A 10,545-nucleotide genomic window follows, 5' to 3' on the forward strand; every position below is an offset into this window, starting at 1 on the left:
AATTACGCAGGGATCTGAATAAAATAATAGTCCTCGTGGACAGCTGGCATATTTTAAAACTCATTCTATCCACTGTAAACTCAACAGCTCCTACACGTGAATCAAAATAATAAGGCAGAGAATGGATTGATACGGAAAGTGTATTTCATGCTCATCCTTAAGAGTTTTTCCCAGTCAAGGTTCAAATATTCCGCTAAAAGCTAGAAGAAATACTTCCATGTTCTCCTTATTTAGAGCAATTAACTCTCCAGTATTGCAAAATGAGCATCAAATTTGCTTCTAAAAGTTAAATTATTGTGAAATATGATTTTAAGGAAAAAATTTTTTTAATTAATCTTATGAAAAAAAAATTAAGAAAAACAATGAAAGTATTAGGAGATTTTGCTTTGTTTTGTTTTTTCCAACTAGAAGTCAAATGTTTAGCAGAGAGATTTACAATTAAGGTCTGAGTAAGAGGAACCAGCCAATAGGGTGCCTGGAAAAATTTGACTGGTCTACCTCCCTGAAAGCTAAGACTTAGGGCATTGAAAAAGTGAAAAGGAGGACTAGCAGTAGGGATGGTGAGAAACACCAAATCAGAGAAGAGGCCTTTAAATTCAAGCCACATCAGAGGCCATCGAAGATCATAAAACCCTAGAAATATTGATCCCAGACTTGCTCTGCCTGTAGCTCCTTCTATTGGTGGCATCATCATCCTACTGGTTGCTCAGGTCTAAACCTTGGAACCGGTCATGTCTTCAAAACTATGTCCTGAATCCTACGGCTCCTTATAACCCTCCTCCTATTCATGCTTCCTACAGTAAAAAAATCTCAACGCCTTTGAAAATATCACTTCTTTGCTTAAAACTCTGCAGTGGTGTCTCATTTTACACAGAGTAAATTAAAGCTAAAGTCATTGAAATGGCCTACAAAGCTCTGCATGATCTGCTCCCAACTTAGACCTTCGCTCTAGAAGTACCACTCTCTCTGGAACATTCTTCCCCCAGATTTCCACTTGGCTAACTCCTTAACCTCCAATCTCTGCTCAGACATTACCTTCTCCATTAAGCCTACCCTGACCATACTATTTAAAAGTATGTCATACCCTAGGCTTCTGTAGTCCACAACCTCCTCATCTGATCTTGTTTCTTTTTTTTTTTTAATAGTATTATTAACTTCTAACATGCTGTATTTACTTATTACATGTTTATCTTGTGTATCCCTTTTATAGAATGTGTAAGTTCCATTGGAACAGAAATTTTTCTTTTGTTCATTAATATATTCCAGATACTTAGAACAGCACCTGGGACAGAGTAGAAGCTAAATAATTATCTATTGAATGAGTTAATCCAAATTTATCTGTGAAGAAAACTGAGGCACAATAGGATAAGTGATTTGTGAAACTGAAAAGTAGCAAATTCTCTTTGTTTGGTGCAAAGGGGTACATGTTTCCCACTGTCTCCAGAAGACATATTTTGTGGGTTAGAACTTAGTGATAGAAATGCTGAGTTCTGAAATGATGAAACTCAAAAGTTAGAAAAACCAACATTTCACAATGATTAAATTTTAAAGACAGGTAGATATTAGAAATTAGAAGAGTCATGTTGATGTCATACAAAATAAGGGCAGAAATTAAAGAATATAATTACTTACATATTGATCAAATTTCTTTACATACTTTATTATTTATTAAGCACAAGCTTAAAATGTATTCAAATCATGTTGTTTACTTCCAATGTATTATCAGATTTCCTTTTTTAACTTATACATTTTCTGTAGTCTTCAACTGTACTTATTTTAGATTCATTACAATATTTTTCTCTAAAAATTCCCTGTTTTCTACAGTTTGCATTTCATTTCCTTCTTTAGTTTTTCTAGTTTATCCATTTTTACTGTTTTGTACATTTTATGTGGCATATACCATAGTTTATTCTTCTGTTTCAATCGGCTTAACTCTATATTTAGTCAATTAAATTTTTCTACCTTTCTCAACTTCTTGGTGCTTGACTATACTTTTTTATGATAACTACTCCTTTACATGGAGTCTTTTAAACTAGTTCCATATACATTTTCGAATCAATCCTGCTTATTTTTTTCCTTTTATTTTGAAACCTGAAATTTTTCATTGAGATTGTCTTCTCCTTTGTTTATATTTGATAATTCCATGTAAGTAAATATTACTTCCTTTCCAATCTGTGTATCTTTTATTTATTTTCTTGCTTTATTGTTCTGTTTAAAACTCCCAGTGCTGTGTTGATTAAGAGTGAGTAAGAGCATACATCTTTGCCTTGTTTCCGATCTTAGGAGAAAAGTATTCAATCTTTTACCATTGAGTATAATGTTAGTGATAGGTTTTTTTGTGGATTTTCTGAGAGTTTTCCTAGTTTTCTGAGGGTTTTTATCATAAATCGGTATTGGACTGTGTGATATGCTTTTCCTGTATCAATTGACAGGATAATATACTTTTTCTTCTTTAGAATGTCGATTATGGTATATTTTATTTGTTGGCTTTTTACTTGAAATATATTTACAACATAAGTCACATATTTAAAGTGTACAATTCCATGGTTAATATATTCACTAGGTTTGAATCATCACCAATAACTTCAGAATATTTTCATCACCCCAAAAATAAAATCCTTACCCTTCAGCAGTTACTCGCTTTCTCCCCACTGCCTAGTCTCTGGTAGCCACTAATCTGCTTTCTGATTTTATATATTTGCCTATTCTGGATATTTATATAAATGGAATCATACAATATGTGGCCTTTTGTGATTATCTATTTCACTTAGCATGTTTTCAAGGTTCATCTTTGTTGTAAATATATAACAGTATGTCATTCTTTTTATGGCTGAACAATACTGCATAGTATGGATATACCACATTTTGTTTATCCATTCAGCAGTAGATATTTGGGTTGTTTCCACTTTTTGACCATTATAAATACTGCCTCAATGAACATTCCTGTCCAAGGTTTTGTATAAACATATGTTTTCCATTGATGGACTTTTAAATATTAAACCAATTTTAAATATATGAAAAAAAATCCCACTTGATGGTAGTGCATGATTGATTCTTTTTATATATTGCTAGATTTGATTTTTTAATATTTTGTTGAGATTTCTGTGTCTATGTTCATTAGAGATTTTGGTCTGTAGTTTACTTTGTATTATCTTTGGTTTTAGTATCTGTGCTAGCCTCATGAAATGATTGCAAAGTATGCCCTTCTCTTCCATATTCCAAAAGACAGTGTATAAAATTGATCTTAATTCCTATTTAAATATTTAGTATAATTCTCCAGTGAAACCATAAGGCTCTGGAGATTTATTTTTCAGGACATTTTCCCTTATGAGTTCAATTTCTTTAATTGTTATAGGACTATTCGAATTGTCTATTTCATATTGCTTGAACTTTGGTAGTTTGTAGTTTTTGAGGAATCGGTCCATTTCTTCCATGCTGTCAAATTTATGAACATTAAGATGTTTATAGTATTCTCCTTTTATACTTTAATAGCTGAAGGATCTGTAGTGCTAGTCCATTTCATTGCTATTGCTGATATTGGTGATTTGTGTCTTCTGTCTTAGTCTGTCAGTCTTGCTAAAGGTTTATCAATTTTATTGATTCTTTTTGAAGAATCAGTCTCTTGCACTGATTTTCTCTACTGTTTTCCTATTTTCATTATCATTTATTTCTGCTATTCATTTGTTCCTTTTTCTGCTTGTTTTGGATTTATTTTGCTCTTCGTTTTCTTTTTTTAAGATAGGAACTTAAATTATTGATTTAAGACCTTTCTTCTTTTCCAAATAAGCATTTTGTGATATAAACTACTCTCTGAGTTCTGCTTTGGCCATATCCTACAAATTTTGATGTTCTATTTTTATTTTCATTCAGTTTGATGTGTTTTTTTTTATTTCCCCTGAGACTTCTTCATTGACCTATAAATTATTTAGAATTGCATTGTATAATTTCCAGGTATTTAGAGATTTTCTTGTTCCCTTTCTGTTATTGATTTCTAGTTTGATTATATTATGGTCAGAGAGCATACAGTATATGATTTCAATTCTTCTAAATTTGTTGAAATTTGTTTTAAAGTCCAGGATATGTTCCATGGCCACTTGAAAAGAATGTGTATTCTGCTGTTGTATGTTGCAATCTATAAATATCAATTAGATCCTGTTGGCTGATAGTATATTCAGTTCTATATTTTTGCTGATTTTCTAACAGTTCTATCGATTGCTGAGCAAGGGGTATCGGAGGCCCCAACTATATTTGTGGATTTGTCTATTTCTTCTACAAGCTGTATCATATTTTTTGTTCATGTTTGTTCATTTGTTTTCCATACATTTTGAAGTCCTGTTGTTGGGTGCATACACATTTAGGATTGCTGAGTCATCTTGGTGTATTGATCCTCCTGTAAATAAATATCAGGCTCCATGCTACAAAGTGGGATAGTCCCAGGCAATGTGTAATCAGATCATATAGCAGTTCAATCTAAATATTATAAATGTGTAAAACAGTTTTTTGGGGTTTTTTAAAGTAGTTTTCCCAAAATCAGTTTTAGGTTCACAGCAAAAGTGAGCAGAAAGTACAGAGAGCTCCCTTACACGCCCTGACTCCACACTGGCATAGCCTTACTCACTACCAACAACCTGCAACAGAGTGGTACATTTGTCATAGTCTATGAGCCTATGTTGACATATCATTATCACCTAAAGTCTATAGTTTACAGTAGGGTTCACTCTTGGTACTCAATACTTTATGAGCCTTGACAAATAAGTATGACATGTATCCACCATTATAGTTATATACAGAACAGTTTCAGTGCCCTAAAAATCCCCTGTGTACCACCTATTTATCCCTCCCTTACCCTTAATCCCTGGGAACCGCTGATCATTTTACTGTTTCTTTTCAAACCAGAGATTTTTAACCAAGCAATTTACATTAGTTAAGGGTTAACTGCTGTAATAAACATACACAAAAATATATAAAACTTCAAATTTGATAAAATATTTTTTCTCTCATATAAAGTCTAAAATAGGTATATCTGATTGGAGGGCACCTCTCCTCCATGTGGTGATTCAGGTTCTTTTCTTCTTATGGCTCTGCCATCTTTAACATCATGTTCATCTACACCACAGATGGGAAAGGAACGTGGAAGACGATGTGTAAGGGATTTTTAAGGGTCTGGAACTGGTGTGCACTTGGTGAAATTCAGTCTTATAGCTACTCCCAATTGCAATGGATGCCGGGAAATGCAGTCTAGCTGTGTACTCAAGAAGAAAAGGAAATGAGTTAGTGAACATCTAGCCTATCTGTATCACAGGTCTATGGAACCCAAAGGGAGCCATGGATAGACTTTATGAGGTTAATTAAGCATTCAGAAGATATACGCAAAATGTTGCCTTCATGTGCATTTTCCAAAGGGTTAGGAAAAAAGGACTAGCCCTGATTGTATTGATTAGAAAAGAAGTATATTGGAAGAAGTCAAATGTAAACAGAAACTGTAAAATTGGTAGAGGTGGGCAGGGTGGGGGTAGAAGGTGAGGACAATCTAGCCAAAAAAAAAAAAACAGAGGCCCAAAGATTACAAACTTTTGTAATCTTGGGAGATTACAAGCTTGTGTTTGAAAAATGGCCAAAAGCTTAGACTAGCTGAAGAATTGAGTTTATTTGGAAGAATATCTATTTAGTCAGTCAACAAGTACACACTGGCCCCTCCTACTTGCCAGGGACTATAGCAGGCACTGGCTTTATAAGGATGAAAACAGAGAAAGAGGTATAATTAAACAATAAGGTATGAAAAGTGTTTCTAGGGACATGTAGGGTGCAATGGAAACCTACTACAAAGACACCTAATCTTACCTAGAGAGTTAGGGACAACATCCCACAGAAAGTGATGTATAAACTGAGTCCCAAAGGACAAATGGAAATTAGCTAACCTAAGAGCGGGCAGGGAGAGTCATTTTCCAGGCCTGGAGGCATAAGAGTATGAAGAATATATGAATGGCTTCTTGGAGGCTTCTACGGCAGAGGCCAAGAGGGCAAGAGGAAGAATGGCATGAAATGAGGCTAAACAGGTAGACAAGGTCCAGATATTGAAGATTTTATGTTAAGAAATTGGGACTTTATCCTAAGGACAACAAAAAGAGTTTCAAGCAGGGAAGTAGAAGGAGTAAATTCGAATTACAATCATTTGAAATGCAAAATGGAAAATGAATTGGAGGACAGGAATTGTTTGGTGGACGACTGTAATAGTTCATGGTCTGAATAATGTGGCCCAGACTATGGTAATGGTGGTAAAGATGCAGAAAGATAGATAGATTTGAGAGTTAGAAGATGTGACCCACTGGATTTGGTCTTTACAGGCTACGTAGGTTAGAGAAGACAAGAGCGTCTATCAGACTTTTGGTCAAAGGAATTGAGAAGAGAGTGGCACTGTCCAATACTGAGCCAAAAAGCTGATTTTAACTGAAATTTCAGTTTGGGAAGCTGAGCTCAAATTGAGGTTGAATTTGAATTGCCAAGTGGAGACATCCATAAAACAATGGGATTTATGGGTCTGGAACTCAATGGAGAGGTCAGGAATGACAATATAGATCTGGAAATTGTCAACAAAGTAGCAGAAATCTTGGGAACGAATAAGATTTTTAGGTGGAGAGTATGGAATAAACAGAAAGCAGCCTTGATAAATCCCCAAAGAGTAATAGACACACAGCCTGCAAAGGAGTCTGAGGCAAGGTCATGCAAGTAGGAAGAAAAGCAGAGGGAAAGCAAAGAGAGCGTTTTAAGGAGCAGTGGTGCCGTGATTGATAAGGGTAAAAAATGCTCATTGGATTCAGTGGCAAGATGAAGATAATTCTAGTGAAGTAGCACAAAAAGCACTGCAGTGGTAAAGAACAGCAGACGGCTCTTGAAGCAGATGATTTGGAGTAGAGAATTAAGAGTGGTGAGGGGAGGGAGATGTGCCATCGAAGAAGAGTTTCTGTTTATTTTAAGAGATTTAAGCATGTTTATGTAACAATTTTGAGCACTTGGAAGAATGATTCCAGAGTGTGGAAAGCCTGGAATACTCGGTAGGAGACTTCGTTCTTAGGCAATTAGAACATGCCATTTTCCTAATTTCAAGTAGGAGCATGGCACGTTCATGCCCTAGGAAAACTTATCTTGGAGCTGGGGACTGTTGATTCCTGGGGACAGCCTATCCTAAAGAAACTCATCCTGCCTTGAAACAAAGCAGATGTTTAGTTTGGGGTTCTAGGTGAAGGTGTCAGTAGAATCTTTCACCACATTTTTGTGGCAGTCTTTAAGGGTTTGCTTCAAAATTATTCTTAATTATCTCAGTTTTCTTCCTAGGACAAACATATTTGTTAAACTTTGTTTAGTTTGCAATTGTTCCAACCTTTATATCATTATAATCTAATTTAAAAAGCTAGTTCAGCAGTCAGCCCCGTTACTTGATAAAATCTAGCCAATTTATAGTTTTTTTTGTCCTAAAATCCTTAAAGCAACTCTTTTGCCCCAGTATATCAACTTATGTCATAAACAGCAGTGTAGGAATAAAAGAGACACTCTATTCAAGTGCAAATTAATGTGTTATGTGGCTGGGGGAGGCTAGAAAGGATTAGGTTTGTTTAATGAATTTAAATGAAAGAATTCCAGTCATATATTTAGAGCAAATGCAAATCTTAAATTTACTTCATAAACAAGATTTAATACAAGACAATAAATACAGACCCAAAGGGGAAGCTGCATGAACATCATTATCTCCGGTCTTGTTCATAAATCACAATATTGATCAAATATAAATTAATGCATGAATGTATACATTTATGTATGGGAACGTATGAAAACTCATTTATTATGTGAGAATGAAGCGGAAAGCAATTTTTATATTACGAACACCTAAATTAAGCCATTTAGCATTTTAAAAAATCTTAGCTGAATGGATCTTATCTATATAAATCTATTTTTTTACATCTCCCCCCCTCAAAAGAAAAATGTCTATGAACTATCATTCCCACTATAGCTTTTGCTGTGGGCCCTTGCAAAGAAAACTTAAGACCAAGGGATGAGCATTAAATGACAATGCTCATGAAAAGAGACGAAAAAAAGGAACTTCTGAGAGTTTCATTTGAAATCCTACTAACCATTTCCTCCCAATGACCAATGTATCCTGGGAGTGGCCACTGCACCTTTTATTTTACTTTCTTCCTTGAGATTTGTTTTGCTAGAAGGGCTACCCTTCAAATAATGATTATTGTTTAAACATCCTAGACAATTTAGAAATATAAGACAGCAAGCATATCTGTATATTCTATAAGTAAATGTCTAATTATATAAGCTACTCGCTGGTACATTTCAAAAGATTCAGTACCTTTATAAGACGCTGTGAAATGTCCTTGGGGCGGAGATATCACAAAAAAAGTGTAGTTGTAGTAAATCAGTGAAAATTGTGCCTAATTGGGAAGGTAGAAGAGAAAAAGATCACTTTTTGGTAGAATTAATAGCAAGATTCCTTCTGTAAACCCCAAACTCAAACCCTAGGTCAGTGTTCTCAAGTCTGGCTTTTTAAAAACTTGTCTAGGTCCCCACTCCAGATCTACTAAATCCAAGTATCCAAAGTCTGCCTCTCCCTGGCTCTGTTTTTTTTTTGTTTTTTGTTTTTTGTTTTTTTTGCCTCTCCCTGGCTCTGTATTTTTTTTTTTTTTTTAAGTTCTTCATTCTGATATACAGTCAAGGTTGAAATCACTGCTTCAGAGGCTACTGCTATAAAGGAGTTGTTAAAGAAGCAACATACAGGGCTATACGAGGGAATCCTAGTAACAAGAAAGGTTTTTGTGTTCATTACAATTCTCTAGGCATTTGATTGGAGTAGAACAAGTTGTAGAATTGGGCACATGGTCCAAAGGCACAAAAAAACAGAAGACATACTTCAGCCTTCTCTTGGACTACTGGCTTTGTAACATTCTAGACAATTTAGAAATTGGTGTTCAATTAAAGTTCACTCATAAAAAACAAGTGTGAAGCAGCAAGATACAATAAATCCTATGTAGAAAGAATCCCAAGTTACGACTCAAAAATCAAGTCTCAAAGCTGATAGTAGTTATAGTACCTGATACATGGCTAATGTGAAGCGAACTGAATTGAGATATGCTGTGAGTGTAAGTGTAAAATACAATTTTCAAAGACAGCTGTAAAAACTGTAAGACATCAATAATTTTATATCGATCGTATGTTAAAATATTTTGAATTATTGCACTACTTAAAACTGTTTTTTTTTTAATGAGGTCACTAGAAACCTTAAAATTACACTGTTGGTCGCATTATATCTCTATAGGACAATGCTAGTGGTGAGCACTAACATGGGAAGATTACCTGCTATAACCTACCACCGGCGGGGGCGGCGGGGGTGAGATAGTCTAAGATGGAGGAATAAGCGATTTAAAAATAAACCCCTAAGAAAGGTAACTACTGTGTGCACCTAGGCAAGAGCGTCTTGGAGGAAAAGACTGAATTTCCTTGAAACGTCTAAAGAACTGAAGTTCAGCGTTTAAGGCTCTTGATGTAAAATCAACCAGGCTTGCATTGGAAGCCCGGCCAGTTGGACGTGGGAGGGCCCTGCCCCAAAGGAGGAGCATTCCCGGGTTCCGCAGGGAAGGCCCAGGAGCCACGCGACTCAGGAAACCACCCCCGCAGCTGGATAGCAGGACACCTCACTGGCCCCTCCTTCGACTCCCCTTAGGCCCTTACCCTGAAAGAGGGAAATCTCCTCAACCAGGGGAAACAACGCCCTCCGGCCCCATCTATGCTCCACTCCAAGGCCGCTCCCACACTGCGCTAAAAGACCCGACCCAGGTGGCAAGAGGGATGCGGGGAAAGGAAGAAACCCAGGTGTGCGCTTCAACTGTACGCGCCTGCGCAAAAACCCCTACTCGGTCACTAGTTTCAGCCTCTGCCGCTGCGCTTCGTCCCGCCCCCTTTTCTCCCGCCCCGCTGTGGTACGTCACAAAGAGTGACGTGTAAAGCGAACAATCACAGTCCCTCTCCTCGTGAGCCAGTAGGGGAAGGGGAGGGAGGGGAGGGGGGAGGGAAAAGGACGAAAGGAGCAGGCAGCGGGGACTAGCTCGTTCCGGTCACCCAATCAGAGAGCTCTGGGGCGGAGCGGGGCGGGGCTCAAAAAAAGAGGGTGGGGGGTGCTCGGGAAAGGACTTAGAAGGCTGAGGGGAGAAGAGGGCGGGCTCCCAGAGATTAAAAGCGCCCAATCAGAGCGCGCCGGCTTCATTCGGAGAGCGGCGTGGGGCGTCGCCTCCGCCGCCGCGCGCGCCGGGGGCTGGTTAAGGCCATGAAACAAAAGAAACCCTGAGAGGGGAGCCGCTGCCACCTCCACCAGCCCGCCCCGCTGCCGTCCCCACCCACCCACCTAGTTACCTGCCTCTGCCTCCTTCCCCTGCTCCTCCACCCCGCCCTCTTCGATCTCCGGGCGGCCCTGGCGCTCCTTAGCCCGGGTCGCCGGCCCTGCTGCCTCCCCAGAGGAAAGGTGTTTGCGCGCTGAGCAGGGCCCGGGCC

At 37.7% G+C, this 10,545-nt stretch overlaps 1 long non-coding RNA gene across 1 annotated transcript in view; it reads right to left on the minus strand.

Moving 5' to 3' along the window:
• LOC112469273 overlaps nucleotides 1-10,060 on the minus strand; it is an 18,584-nt gene extending 8,524 nt beyond the window's left edge. The window contains exons 1-2 of the long non-coding RNA XR_003042602.1: nucleotides 9,730-10,060; nucleotides 8,354-8,435 (exon numbers count right to left, since the gene is read on the minus strand). This is a non-coding gene — a long non-coding RNA (uncharacterized LOC112469273). The remainder of the gene's footprint in view (nucleotides 1-8,353; nucleotides 8,436-9,729) is intronic.
• Nucleotides 10,061-10,545: the final 485 nt, after the last annotated feature.

This window comes from Pteropus alecto, unplaced genomic scaffold, assembly GCF_000325575.1.
Source record: "Pteropus alecto unplaced genomic scaffold, ASM32557v1 scaffold146, whole genome shotgun sequence".
In the NCBI taxonomy this organism is placed as follows: Eukaryota; Metazoa; Chordata; class Mammalia; order Chiroptera; family Pteropodidae; genus Pteropus; species Pteropus alecto.